General features: G+C 56.0%; 1 protein-coding gene across 2 annotated transcripts in view; it reads left to right on the forward strand.

Annotated features, from left to right (window-relative positions):
- Window positions 1-14,815, forward strand: part of SH3BP4 (SH3 domain binding protein 4) — an 86,452-nt gene that overhangs the window by 24,045 nt on the left and 47,592 nt on the right. Inside the window, exon 2 of one of the 2 annotated variants that reach the window (XM_043578227.1) lies at window positions 13,347-13,415. The exons of the other annotated variant lie outside the window; for it this stretch is intronic. The gene's annotated coding sequence lies outside the window, so the exon portion shown is untranslated. The remainder of the gene's footprint in view (window positions 1-13,346; window positions 13,416-14,815) is intronic. 2 annotated transcript variants of the gene reach the window in all.

Below are 14,815 nucleotides of genomic sequence, written 5' to 3' on the forward strand. Positions count from 1 at the left end.
AACAGGAACTCACAAACCCAATGAGCGCCTGTATAGACCTGTAGCCACTACCCAGGCCAAGACATAGAACTTTACCTTTGAGGTCCCCGGCCCCTCCCCCCGTGCCAGTGTGTTTTATCCAAGATAGCGTAAGCGTTCACGTGGCCCCTAACCTGAACTTTGTGGTTTCCCCTGCTATTTATAGTCTTTCCACATTAGCCAGTAAACATTGGGTCCTTAAGCACTGCCCTCTGGTTTTCACATCCGTAACGTTTGTATTGACGGAAGCATGCACGTTCTGTTTGAGGCTGGCTGACCCTAATAGGGTCCCCAGTCATCCCCACCTGGGATCCACGCCCTTGGCTCATCCCTCCCCCTGGTGTGGCTGGCCCGGCAACCTGCTTCAGATAGGATTCTTCCGGTGATGGGTGCCATTTAATGATTAGGTTACCTAGATTCTAACTGCTGGATAACAGCCTTTATCTCTTGCTTGCTTTGATAAAGTAGGATGCCATACAGAGAAGCCCACTTGGCGAGGACCCGAGGCTTTCGGTCCAGTAGCCAGCAAGGGGTTGAATGGCGCCAGTAAGTACGTGAGCATGGACGGGGGGCCTCCAGATGAGCCCCTAGCCCTGGCTGACGTCCTGAGTGTAGCCTGACGTCACAGCTGAGCCACATCTGGATCCCCGACCGCAGAAACCACGAAATAGTAAACATGTGTAGTGTGGGGTCATTTGTTACGCAGCGCTGGCTAACTGATGTGTATTCTTCTGAGAGTTCCTTTCTGGCTGCGCACCGTGTCCCTGAGGTTCACCTGTGCTGTGATAACATATAGCTGTAGTTTATTGACTTTTACCGCACTGTGGGTTTCCACTGTATGTTAATACCCTAGTTTACTTACTTGCGGGCACCAGAGCGCGTTCACAGCCCTTGCTGTTACAGCCTGCATGCAGATGCCCATCTCTGGGAGCCGTCTAGCAAGGGGCCAGCGTCATTTCCCGCAAGCACTGTTCCGGGTCGTTGGGTTTGCTCCACACCGCCACCATTGTCCCATGTTGTGTGACTTTTCGTTTTGGGAGGAGGTCTGATGGAAGGGAGAGGGCATCTGATTTGCTTTAATTTATGCTTAATGACTGTAGCTAATATATTAATGTTTATTGGCTTTTCTGGTTTCTTCCGAAGTGAAGGTCCCTTTCAGGGTTTTTAACCCATTTTCCTTATTGGATTGCAGGATATCTTTGAATTTTGCTGGAGAATGAAACTTTCTTGGCTTCGAGTGTTGCAAGGGTTGCTTCCCAGTTTGTTACTGGGCCACAGGGGCGTTAACAGTCCCAATAACGTACATTCTGAAACCTCTCCCGAGGGGATAATCTGCAGCATTGCTTTGGAGGGTTCCACTTCTGGCCTGTGGTCCAGTCTCAGGGCCATGGCTGTGCCTGTGAAATTAGGTTCCTGGTCTGGGAGTACTTTCCTGTCCAAGGAGCTCCTGTCAGTCTCTGTCATTCTAGAGAAATCCGTGAGTCAGTGCTGGGACCCGGGTTCCATGTGCGCTCCCCCCCCCCCCGGCAGGTCTAAATCCGCATTTTTCTCTGCGGTCCAGATTGCTCCGCATGTGGGTCTGGGGAGAATGTGCCCCGCGTGTTTAGAACAAGTGCATTCCTGGAGAAAGTTAAAGTTAGAGAAAGCGGCTGCATTTCCTGCCATTCAGTGGCAGTTGGCTTGTGTTTGTTTGCACAAGGATTTTTCTGGTAACAATCTGTAGTCTGTTTCTGGTGGAATGGGAGGCGAAGTCATGATTTTGGGGATGGAGGTGATCTGTTTCCATGGCGATCTTTGTGGCCGGAGAGCGGCTGTGTGTTTGTGAGCTCTTGCAGATGATGCAGGAATGGAAAAATATTAATGGAAACAACCCCTTTCCCCTAGCCGGCAAGAATTATTTTATTTTTTAACAAAGTTCTTTAGTGGGAAGTTACTATCTGGGAGCGCACCTCTTTGTTGGTGAAGTCTGGCAGGACTGGCCCTGGCGGGCTTGGCCGCTGAGTGTCCTCCTCCTCCCACCTCTCCCCTTGAAGCGAGCCTTCTTGGGAAGTCCCATCTGGCACAGCCCGGAGTGGCCACCCCGTCACCCCCCACCCCTGTAGGGGTGCTAGGTTTAGCAAGTAAAAATGCACGACATCCAGCTATATTTGACTGTTTGGGACATACTCACGCTAACAAAATTATTCGCTGCGGATTCGAAATTCACATTTAATGGGATGTCTCTGGAGATCCAGCGTGTGTTCTCTGCCGGTCCCATGCCCCCTGAGCCCCGGCTGTGCTTGGCAATCCTGGATCTTGGTCTCTCGTGGTGCCTGGGCCTCTCCCAGGTACGGAGAGGGCATCACCTGCTCGTGGCCGGCTGGCTTGTGGCACCTGGGGACACACCTTTGGCTTCCCCAGCTTTGCTCCGTCCTCCTGCCGGCCGCTGTGGGCACCGAGCTGAGGCTGGGAGTCACAGAGACGCCTTAGGGCTCACGGCCTGTCCAGCGGCGGCGGGTAGCTCGTAAACGCAGAGTCGGGTCTGCCTGCTGGAAGGCGCAGGAGCGAGAGAGCCCGGAGACATGTAGCACCTTCTGGAGAGCCGGAGTGCTCATCAGACTCACCCCCAGGGAACAGGGAGGAGCTCACGTGTGCGGGAGGCCCCGGAAGTGCCACCCTCTAAGTGGGCGGTAGGGGGTGTTGCCAAGAGCTGAAGTGACAGGCTTTGTCGGGGGGATGGGTAGGGGCTGGACCCTGGGTTTATTATTTCTTTTGCACGGGCAGGGCAGGGCCCGGGGAGGCCTTCCCTACTGGAGCAGGCGGGATGTGTGTGTAGGAGTTTAGGGTCAGGCGGTGGAGCTGGTCAGTGAGAGGAATTGGCAGTGGGTGCTAAGGAGGCTGGGGGTGACACGGGGCCAAAGCGGGGAAGAGCCTTGGGATGGCTCCGGAAGGCCGGGCTCCACGCGGGCAGGTGGCCGGCAAGCAGGGCACCTTGTGTTCAGGAGCCGGGGAAGCGGGTGAGGCGGCGGGCAGGTAGGTGTGCGGAGGACGGGGCGGCTGGGACCCCTTGGGAGGCGGGTGATGAGCTGCTCAACATCAAACGGCAGATCGCAGCCACCTGGGGGACTTTCTTTTACTATCAGGCCACAGGTCCTGGTGATGGAGCGTCGTCCCCGGGGGCCAGGCGTAGGCCTGGGGCCGGCGACACGGCAGTGAGCCGACAGGCGGCTCCCGCCCCCAGGGGCCCAGCCGGTTAGCTGCTCACAGAGATGGCTGCTGGCTCCTCCAGGGGCTCCCGGAGCGTCCACCGCGTGCCAGCTGTGTTCCAGGGCATTCCGGCTGAACAGGATGAAGTCCCTGCCTTCGCGGAGCATTTTCCTCCGGTGGAAGAGAAAGGAAATAAACAAAACAACAGCACAGAATGTCTAGAGTGATCCGCGAAGCCAGCCGAGGGGGTCGAGGGGTGGAAGCGTGCTGGTTTGGATGGATATGTGGGAGCCTGAACGACGGCCCCCCGAGATAGTCCTATCCTCATCCTAGGACCTGTGAGGGGTGCTTTATATGGTCAGAAAGGACTTGGCAGATGTGATTAATGGAGAGAGACATCGCCCTGGATTCTCCTAAATATGATGTAGTGACAAGTGTCATTTTAAGAGAGAGGCAAAGGGGACCTGACCTTAGAGAAGGCCTCGTGATGACCGAGACCAAGATCGGGGTGGTGGGCTTTGAGGATGGAGGAGGGGCCACGAGGCAGGAACGCAGGTGGCCCCTAGAAGCCAAAAAAGGCCAGGAGACAGATTCTCTCCTTGGAGCCTCCGGAAGGAACGGAACCTGCCATTGCCCTGACTTTAGGACTGGTTTCAGATTTCTGGCTTCCAGACTGAAAGCGAATGAGGTGGTGTTTTAGGCCACCAAGTCCTTGGGGGGTCGAGGAAGCGACATTTGAGCAGAGCCCTGAATGCGGCTGACTGCAAGTCACAGCTCATGGCGCTTCCAGAAGGCTGGGGTGGGCGTCCCTGCTGGTGTGGGCTGGGGCTGCGGGGCCTGAACCGGGATCCAGGCCCAACTTAGCGTCAGGAACTCCTTGGGAGCCATGAGCTCTGATGGCCTTGGCCTCCAGCCTGCACGTGAGCCACAGCGAATTTATTTTAATGTGAAAGGTCAGTTGGAGTATGAGGACCCTTTGCGTTTCCCCAGTTTAGCTGAATATAAATGTATGTTATTAGTGCGATGGTGGTGGAAAGGGAAAGTTTCTGTTTCACATTTGCCTTGTGTTCTGGTTTGGGACCCCCGAGTGCAGAGCCTGAGGTGAGGACTTGGGGACCGGTAGCGGGGAGCCAGGAGTGTGAGTTGAGAGCAGGGATAAGCAAGGGCAAGGTGAGTGAGTTTCTGAGCTCATGGCCACCGTGATGCTGGGGCTCCTTCATGCTGGGGACCGTCCTAGGAACCATGTGACTGTGCCATAGAACCGTTCCTTGGAGAACAGGAGGCTGGGGCACTGACCCAGGGCCGCCCCAAGGAGCGTGTCCCTCCAGGCTGAGTGACGGCTGAGGCCTGGGGTGTTGCGATTTCACCTGTCCGTTTGGAGAGCATCTCTTCAGCACAGCGAGGGGGCAACAGACCCAATACCGTGTGGCCTTCGTGTAGTCTAGACTTGGTGACGGTTCCCTGGGGACGTGAGAAAGGCTGCTAGTTCGGCTCCCTCCAGCAAGAGCCGAGACAGCCAGCAAGGTCTGGCTTAACGACTGTCGGCCATCAGTGTGACAGGAGGTGTTCCAAGGATCATCAGAGAACGTTCAGACGTGTGTGGGAATGAGGGCGCACGGGGATCACGGGCCGCGCACCTGCAGAAGGACTTGTGTGCCGTGTGCCTGGCGTCCTCCCTTGAGACCTGCTGGGTGGCGCCTTCTCTGTGCCCCAGCAGCCCCTTCCCCTCCGAGGAGTCCTTGCTCCTCATTCTGCGCTCGGACGAGGACTTTGTCCCTCCGTGTCTTCCGTTTCCAGCCTCGAATTTCCCTGCCTGCTTTCTCTTCCTTCCAGCTCCAGGATGCAAAACGCCAGTTTCTTACTTACCGCGCTGTCCCGCTGTGCTTCACGAGGAGCAGAGGCCCAGTGGGGATCTGTGAGACGACAGAGTGGCCGGTTGACCCTCGAAGCTCGCGTCCCCCAAACCCGAACGAGCAGCAGCCCCCGAAGCTCGAGCCGCGTTTATAGTGGTGTTAACCTCTCGTGTTTAATCGGTGGTTGCTGATCAGGAAGGCAAGCGGAAGCAGGTGTCCAGAGCAGTCACTGGGCGGAGACACCGATCATACGGGTGCAGGTGGCTTTGTGGGGAAGTGCGGGACGGCAGTGAGAACCCACCTTTCACGCCCCCCGGTGACCACCTGGACTGCTGCGTTCTGAGCAGGACCCGGTTCCACACGTTCACCCTGTAGCTGGGAGCTGGGGGGACCAAGAGGGAGCTGAGGTTCCACACAGCTATGCCCTTTGCCAGCCTTGCCAGTGGGCAGGGGGGCACGGTGGTCACCCAGCCCCGTGCCCCCAAGGGAGACCTTTCCCTGGGTGCACACCGCTCCGGTGGCTTTTCCAAGTTTGCAAGGTTTTCTTAACTCTTTCTTTTTTTCTTGTTTGAAGATTGCGGGGTTTTTTTGTTTTTTTGTTTTTTTTAAAGTTTAATAAGTAGGCTATTCCCCGAGGATGGGGACTGCTTTGCATTTCGGGATAACAATGTGCTTATCTCAACAAGGAGATCTAGAAACTGCAGATTCATTTCGGGTAAATATTTAAAACTACAGAATGGTCCTCTTGTCACATTATTTGGGTCTCGGGCTTCAGAAAATGTTTATTCCAGTCAGTGATCCTGTCACTGACCCAGTTTCTATATACGCTTCGCGGGTATGGCTTGTTATCTGCGGAGGGGAGTGGTCTGTGATATGTAGTCAAATTTAACGAATTATGAATCATTTAATGCCCCTAGAGAGTATCCTGCCCTTTGCTCCCCCGCTCTGGCTGGGCTTTCTAAACTGTGGGTGTTTCCACGGTCCCCGCGGCGAGGCTGGCGGAGGCCCCCTGGGCCCCTTTACGAAGCTGAATAGCGGAGGGGGCTCTCGAGGGCCTTAGTCTGGGATGAGTCAGGCGTGGAAGGGAACTGGAATCGGTTGGAAAAGCCGACCCCAGGGGGCTCCAGCTGCATTTCTCCCTCTTGTCTCTTTCACTGTTGCTGAGGTGACAGGTTGCCAGGGTGAAGGTTGGACCCCAGGAGGGAGAATCCGAGAGGTCAGGCGGCTGGCGGCCCTGGGCTCTCCCTGCCGTCGGGGAGGGGCGAGCAAACACGGAGGGCGCCCCGGGGGAGGAGGTAGCCTGTGGGGTTCTGGAACAAAGCCCGAGTCAGGTGATTCCCCGCGCTGCCCACCGCTGAGGCAAAGGGGTGAGACTTCCCACGGTCACAGCATCCGGACAGAGCCAGGACCCGAGTCCCTGTTCTGTATCTGACAGCATCCAGGTGTTCAGCACACCAGACTTCCGACTTGCGCCCTCGCCCAGGACTCACTCCTGAACTCCCTTCGCCTCGTTCAAGCGGCCCATTTGACTTCCTCCTGCTTGAAAAGCCCTGAGAGGTGTTTTTAATCTTCTCCCTGCCTTGGAGACATCAGTCTTACCGCAGCCTGCTCTGTCCTCCTCTGTTGGCTTTGCATTTGACCTTTCTTCTGTGGCTCGGTCACGGGTGCTGGCCTGGCACTGTGCCTCGTGACCCCCGCTCTCCGCCACCGGACCTCGGCTCGGCCATCTAAAGCGTCCAGTCTTCGTTCTCCCATCTCGGAAATGGGCACAACGGTTCCTCCCTTTGCCCACCTCACGGTGTCATTGTGGGAAACAGCCAAGAGGCTGAGTGGGAAGGTATGTGTGCAGCCATCATGCGTTGTTCCAGTGATTCTCGAAGTCTGTTCCAGGCACCCGTTGCGTCACCATCACCTGGTGGAGCCCAGCGGTCTGTTGTGGTGAGGCCTCCAGCGGGTCTGACCCGGGCTAGGCGGAGAACCGTCGCCTGATGCCAATGTTAAACGTTAGGTTCTCACCCGTCTATTTATTCCCCAGGCGTTTTGTGGGGTCTCTGCCCTTTAGTCGGCACCAAATATCTGGTCTTGCGCGTTCCAAAGAGGAAAAAGAAACCCTAATTGGATAGACTCTAGCATGGCACGGAGAGCCCTGTTTTACCCTTGAGGAAACCGAGGCGCAGACTCAAGTTAGGCCGCTTACCCGAGGCCGTCGAGCTGGTGAAGGGCCGAGCTGCCCCGTGGGCCCACGGACGTCCTGCATCCACGCGGCTGCCTTCCGCCACCCGGGCCGCTCCCAGACGCCACTCCCTCCCTGACTGGAGCTCGTCTCCCTCCCATGTATTCGGGGGAAAAGTTACGGGGGCCAGACTCAAAAGCCCCGGATGCTGCCCTGGGGAAGCGGTCTCCTTCATTGTCACTTGGCCAGACGCTGGACTTACACTTCTGGTCCCCCACGGGAAGCCCAGGATCACAAGCAGGTCAGATCGCCTGCGTCCTTACGTAACCACCCAGCAAGGTGGAAAAGTTAGTCAAAGCCTAGAAGAACAACTTTCCTTTTTTTTGTTTTTCTTTCTTTCTTTTTTTTTTTTAATGCGAAAGCCCAGGCCCACGCATCTTCCTTTGGGTGAAGGTCTTCTCTGAGCGAGTCTGAGAGCAGGGTCTGTTACGAACCACAGCAAACCCCCCTGTTTTCTGGCTTCAAGTCACATAACAGCACAAAGACGCCAGGGAAGCAGCCTGGGTCCAGTCGTCTTATTTTTTCCTCAGGTGTTCAGTGCCGTCTCATTTGGCCACCTGCTCTTAAGCGATTCACGTTCATGGAGCCTTTGCGGAATATTCCAGCTGATTTTCGTGGAAGCTGCCCTTGTGCACACTTGGCCATTTGTTTCATGTGATCGTTAAATACAGAAAGATTTCCGTAACAGGCCCCCCACCCCCCACCAGCTGCAACCAGAGGGGACAGAAACCCAGAGGACGAGAGGCAGCGTCTGGCCACAGGGGTGCGAATCCACGTGTCTGAGACAGAGAGGGGACAGAGAGTGCCTCTGTCACACACACAAACAGAAGCCTCCCTCTGGGGAGGAGGGACAGCCAGAAATGCCGGCCATCGCACACAGTGACCAACCACGGACTTGTTCCCACGTCAGGTGCCCCGGAGGAACCCACAAGTCGTGGAGAGTGAACGGATGGACCCGTAAAGAAACCACCGTGGGTGGCTGGCGGTCTGTCTCAATAAACCCCTGTCCCCTTGTGCTTAATTTTCTGGTTTTTTTTAATTTTTTTGTATTTATTTATTTTTGAGAGCGAGAGACCCAGAGCATGAGTGGAGGGAGAAAGAGAGAGGGAGACACGGAATCTGAAGCGGGCTCCAGGCTCCGAGCCGTCGGCACAGAGCCTGACGCGGGGCCCGAACCCACGAACCACGAGATCATGACCCGAGCCGAAGTCGGACGCTCCGCCGACTGAGCCCCCCAGGCACCCCATTTGTGCTTAACTTTCAATACAGGTTTAATACAGGAGAGAGGAAAGGCTATTGCTTCTCACATACCCTGTAAGACTTGAAATGTTGTGTAATTATAGGAAAAGTCCGTGAGCCGGGTCCCCATCCTGTGTGAGGAAAGTTCAGCACATACATCAGGTGAGATTTCAGGCACTTTCACTTGGCTCTGTAATCCACCACCAGGCTAAATACGTTGTCCGTTAACAGAGTCGAGTTTCAATTTTGATAACATTAGATACAAAGGTCGTTGCCCGTTACCAAAGTGCCACGTTTTCAGTTTTATTAATTGGTTATCTTGGAGTGGAATGGTTTTCTTCCATGACGAAAAGCCTGGGGTGAAGTCCACGGTCAGGCCAGGAGATCCCGCTTTGTCTTGAGGGTCACTTGCATAAAAACTACTGGTGTTGCCCTTGGGGGTCGGGGCGGGGGGGGGGGGTCACCGCTGCCCTTGGGAGGTCAGGGATGCCTCCATCACTGAGGTTAGAGGTAGGTCTAGATAACAATTTTGAATTGATGAAGTTTGCCTTTGGGGCCAGTTCTCTCTCTGTTTCTGGCCACAACCCCTATTGTTTTCTTTCCCTCCTTGTTGCCATATCTCCTCCTACCTACGATCTTGGCCAGCACGTCTGGCGTTTAGCCAGGCACCTGTGGATATATGCCCACTTCCCTTTGGCCTGAGCCAACCACGGCCTGGCCCTCTGCCCCATCGCGCAAGTAGGGCCCGGAGGGAAATGGGGTCGGCCGACTTTCCCCGTAGAAGGTCAGACAGTGACTCTTTCCGGCTTCGTGTCCCCTCTCCCGCCCGGCTGCTGAGTCCTGGACGTACAAAAGAACTAAGGACAGAACGTACACACACGGGTGTGGCTATGTTCAATACAACTTATGGCCACTGCAACTTGCATTTCATAGAATGCCCGCGTCACGAAACGTTCTTTTGTTTGTTCCCCCCAAACTATTTACGAATGTAAATAGTTCGTGGGCCACGCGAAGACAGATGCAGCACCGGATTTGGCCCCTGGGCCAAAGTTTGCCGCTGATAGAGGACGGGAGTTTATCTGGTTCTGCCTTCTCCTCTTGTTCTCCTACTGTGGTCCCTTTTAGGACAGCTGTGTGATGAGGGTGAGCCAGTTCCTGTCGTGGAGACACTCCAGAGTCCGGCAGGCTCGGGGTGCCAAGGTTCCTTCAGCACATGGATCCATACATGTCCCTCGTGGTGGCTTGGAAACCTCAGCAAGTCTGTCATTCCCACAGCAGCCCCTGAGGTGGACGAGAGGGATCATGGGAATTTCTTTTCCCGTCTCGCAGAGACGGTGTTACGGATTCCTAGGGCTGCTGTAGCCAAGTACGCCGTGGGTGGCGTAAGCACCGGAAATGTACCGTCTCACGGGTCTGGAGGTTAGACGTCTAAGATCGAGCATCGACGGCACTGGTGCTTTCTGAGGGGGTGAGGGCGCGTCTGTTCCACGTTTTCCCCCTGCTTCTGGTGATTCGCTGGCCATCCTTGACGTTCCTTGGCTTGTGGACACATGCCCCGATCTCTGCCTCTGCCTTCACATGGCGTTATCCGTGTGCGTGTGTGTGTGTGTGCGCGCGCGTGTGTGTGCATGCATGCGCGCCTCCAGATCTCCCCCTCTGTAAAGTCAGATAGGATCAGGGCCCACCCTAAGGACCTCGTTTTCCTTCCATTCCCTCCATAAAGACCCTATTTCCAAATAAGGTCACATTCTGAGGTCCTGGGGGTTCGGGCAAGACTCCAACATAGGAACGTGCGGGGCAGGGGGGGGCACAATTCCCATGTCACAACAGAGGAAATGGAAGGCCTGGCTGAGCGTCTTGTTGGTGACCGTCCTGGGGTGAGAATGTAGGACCAAGCTGTCACCTCTGTGTTGGTATGAATATAGTTTCCCATCTAAATGTCTCCAGCCTCTTGGTATTCAGGCACCCAGCCTTCCAGACCTTTTTCAAGTAGGGTAAACCCTCTGTACTTGTGTCTTCAGCCGAGACTGTAAGCTGCGAAAACAGCTACTGACAGGTGCCCAGGGACATTGGACTGTGGGCAAAGACACTTGTGTTTGGAGACTCCCCAGATCAACAGAATCTTGTGTATCCTCCGCATTGCTTTTTGACAGCTCGGTGGTTCTTGGGGATTCCCCTTAATTTTGTCCAATGACAGCGTTGACGTTTCTTGAAATAAAACCAGGGAGTGAGGCATCTTCCCGACTTCAGGACTTGACGCCCACTTGACGAACATACATTAAGTCCTGTGGTTTCTTCCGGGGGGCCATGGGGATTGGGGGGCCCACTCAGGCATATGGCCACTCCCTGGGGAGAGCAGCGCTTCCCCGAAATACCACACCAGCTCTCCTCCAGGAAAGCTGGTCGCTGTGCAGAAACCTGGGGCTTTTGGAGGGGTAGAGCATGGAGCTAGGGAGTTGGAGGGGGGCCAGCAGGTCCTGTCCACCCAGTCCATCCCCCCTGGACCTCCCGGGCAGACCCCCTCCCTTCACAGCCAGACCCCCTCCCTTCCTGCACTCTCAACACCGAATTGCCAGAGGGTTCCGTGTGCGTGTGTGTGCACGCGCACCAAGTACCTGCCCAGCGTCCAACACAGACAGCTCTGAGCCAGCTTGTTGGGCAACACGGGGTATTAGGTATAAGGTAGGAGCTGACCCAGTCACTCCCCCGTCTGCCAGAGACTCGTGTGATGCAATACAACTCAGCTTCAGGGCCACGGGTCTGTAAGCGAAAGTTCTCTCCCTAAATAATCCTCTGGAAGGAGCGAATGGAGAGCCCAGAGAGCTTGCAAGGTCCTTACCCCAAGTGCCGAGTGACTCAGCCCTTCATTCAGCAGTGAGTAAGCGTGTTGTGGTAATCTCTTCACGAAGAAAAATCCTGGCAACGTTTTCGAGTTAAGACGAGGTAGCAGCCTGCAGTTTCCCAGCAGACGTTTATTTTGTGCCTGGGAGATGGGCTCTGGGTAGCCCGGGGCAGGGTGAGCCGCAGCAGGGGTGAGGGAGGCCAAGGCAGGGACCACGTGGAGGTGCTCCTCCAGAACTCCGGCCTCGCCGGCCTCCCAAGTACCCAGCCCGCACAGGGACCAGAGCGGGGGAACGAGGCCCCCAGAGCTGGCACCCGGTCAGAACGAGGCTCGAGATTCCCAAGACCCCAGCCAAGATTTGAGGGGTTTGGGGAACAGGAAAGGAGGCACCCCGAGTTCCGGAGTAGGCTGGTATCGTGACGTGGGAGGAGTGACTTTTCGCAATGGGAAACGCGGGCTATCCTGTCCTCACCGTCGAACAAGTTGGGATCAGAGAAGTCTGAAGACGCAGAAGCCCCCGTGAGCCCCCTTGTGTTAACATTGTCACCACCTCCTGTCCTTTCTCGGCGCCTTGAGCACATTATCCCCTTTTAACGTGGTGAGGTCTCCGTTCTGTCTTGCCATCAGTCTTCCAAGGGCCGCGAGTGCTTTGCTGAATATTCGGGGAGTCCCTTGAGTCTCCTTGAGTCTTGGTGAATATTCGGGAAGTCCCTTGAGTCTCCTTGAGTCTTGGTGAATATTCGGGGAGTTCCTTGGCCCCCATGGGTAGCAAGGTGGACGCATCCCAAACCAACGTGCCGGGTGGACAGCGGCCTCTGGTTTCCTGTGCCTTGAACGTCCTGTCCCCACCCCCCGCCTTTTTCTGGCTCTTTTGGGATCTAAATCTTCTGTCGTGTTTGAATATATTTTCTCACATTGTTGCCTTTTTCAGCGCTCGTTGACTTTGATCGAGCTGTCTGCCTTGCCTCTGTGATTTCATTCATTGCTTGCGAGGTTTAGAAGTTCCGTCTACCTCGAGATTAACTGTGTACATGCCACATTTTCTCTTCGCTTCGGGTTGGTTTCTTCCTCTGTCCCCACGCCCTTCTGTACATCTGGAAATTGTTTACGTTTGAAACCCCCGGGGGGGGGGATGGGAGGGCAGACAACATACTCCCCGCCCCCGCCCCGTCTCAGCATCACAGGGAATGATTCCTAATGATGCCCCTTTTCATCACGTGTGACATATTTACACGGAAGAGGGTCTGTTCCGGGGAAGGGACAGGGGGCCAGGGGGCCTTATTTAAGGAGGGCCTCCAGAATGAGATTTCAGCCTCACATTCCACGACGTGATGGGGCCGGGAGGCAGTGGCTGAGAGGGAGTCACGCATTGGTGACCTTCAGCCCCGCCGCTCTGTCCTGCCATCCCCGCTTCAGGAGTCCTTCGCAGCCGTGGGCTCTGTAGTGTCGCGTTAGTTAGGTGGGATTCGAACCACCTCCTCCTGAGCGGCCCTGCGTGGTGTGCGTGAGGAGGCAAACCCCACTGCCGGCAAGGCGACTGGACTGTGTCTCTGGGGTTCAGCTCCTGAGATTGTCGTGTGGAGCTAAGACTGCCGGTCTCTGCAGCAGATGTAAGAGCAGGTGAGGGAAGACACGGCACTGGGGAAAAAAACAGCCAAGGGAAAAAAAAAGCCCTTGTCGCAGGCCGGGCTGCCCGGGAGGCCAACTCTGACACAGGTCCTTGTGCGGGAGGTTGACTGGGGGGATGCATGCTTGGGGTCCACCCTGCCGGGGCAGGGCTTGCAGAGGGAAAGTGGGGCTGCAGTGGGTCTCAGGGACGCCTGGGGAGTAGGGTGGGGGCGGCTGCCCGGGAAGGGTCCCCAGCATCCCCACCTTGCCGTGCGAACGTGGCTCGGAGCACAGGGGACTCTAGACCTAGAAGGGGTTCCGGCCGACCGACGCCCTGAACCCTAGGCGCCCTCCTTGTGTCTTGCAGCTCCCCCCTTCTCTGGAAGGAAGGCCGGTTCCCGGGACTTCTGCTCTGACGTCTGGAAGCCCGTGGCAGGTAAGCCGCGCAGGCAGGGTGTTGGGGTGGGTGGCCGCCCCGGGCCTGCTTCGTGGAGAGTGTGTGTGGTGTCGTGGCCAACGTGCACAGACCCGGATGGGGAGATGGGCCCGTACACCTGCAGAGCAACTCCCGAGGGAGGAGTCACTTCTGGAAGCTTCCTGGCCGTTTATGGCACGGCACACACCTCCCTCGGGGCTCTCTTGTCTTCTTACCCTCCTCCGCTCTCAGGGTCCCCAACACGGGAAGGTCAGGTGGCACCGGTGTGCCTGGCACCGGTGACTTCCCTTCCTGGTGCCACCAGTGGAACATTCTCGCTCTACCCAGAAACCAGATGGGCAGCTTGCTCTGCCCTGACAGCCATGGGGCAGAGCCCAGGTTGGCTGTCCTGTGTATGCACAAAGGAGTTATTCTTACAACGGGAGAGCTTATGAGCTCCCAAACAATGACCACCGGCGACGGGGTGCGGGTTGAGAGAGTGCCATGTGGCCGCGGTTCCGGGTCGCCCACCCCGGAGCTCTGGGAGGGCATTTGTCCCGGAAACGCGTTGGCAGGACGTCAGGAGGAAGCATTACCAGCCGTCACCAGGAGCAGGCGTGCCGCAGCAGCGAGAAAGAGAGAATGGTGTCCTCGTAGAACGTTCCCGGGTATTTTCTTGGCTTTTCCTTTTTTTTTTTTTTTTTTAACTTTTATTATTGAAGGTGCAGTTGACATACAGTGTTACTTCGTGAGTTCCAGGCGCACCATGTCGTGACCGGATAAGTCCGGATGTAACTCCCTGCTCCTCGGGGAAGTGGAGCCCGCGTGGGATTCCACTCCAAAGTGGGATCCTAGCAGCTCGTGATTCTTACTCGCTTGGCCAGCCATGGGACAGCCACCTCGGTGGGGTCGTCTACACAGCGTGGTGCGGGCTTCCTGTGTTTAAAAACCACACACGTGTCCTCCCCTCGGGTGAAAGGATCAGATAGAATTACATGGAGCCTCTGGGTAGGAGAGGGGAGCTCGTAAGGAATGGCTTAGAGGCTGCTGCCTTCCAGATCGTGTCTGAGTGATAAAAGCCCTTCCAAATAAAGTGGACAGCTGCTTGACTTATTCCAGGTTTTCCCTTAAGCCTTATGTATCCTCTGTTCAACTGGGGAGGGGGCTAGATGGCTGGATTCTGTTCCAACATTCTTATCCCCCCACCTTGTAGATCAGGTCTCCTTGTTCCCCAGTATCTGCAAGTGCTTTAGGACGGAAAGAATGTTTGGGATGTTTGCAGGTTACGCCCTGGGGGCTTTTAATAGTGATGTAAGGAATTTAGGAGCCTTCTGACCCCAGGGTCAGTGCGCCCCCCCCCCTCCCCGCCCTGCCCCCAACACTGAGGTCTCAGGATTTAAAATACTTCTGCCCTTGCCTTA

Source organism: Prionailurus bengalensis, chromosome C1, assembly GCF_016509475.1.
Source record: "Prionailurus bengalensis isolate Pbe53 chromosome C1, Fcat_Pben_1.1_paternal_pri, whole genome shotgun sequence".
NCBI lineage: Eukaryota > Metazoa > Chordata > Mammalia > Carnivora > Felidae > Prionailurus > Prionailurus bengalensis.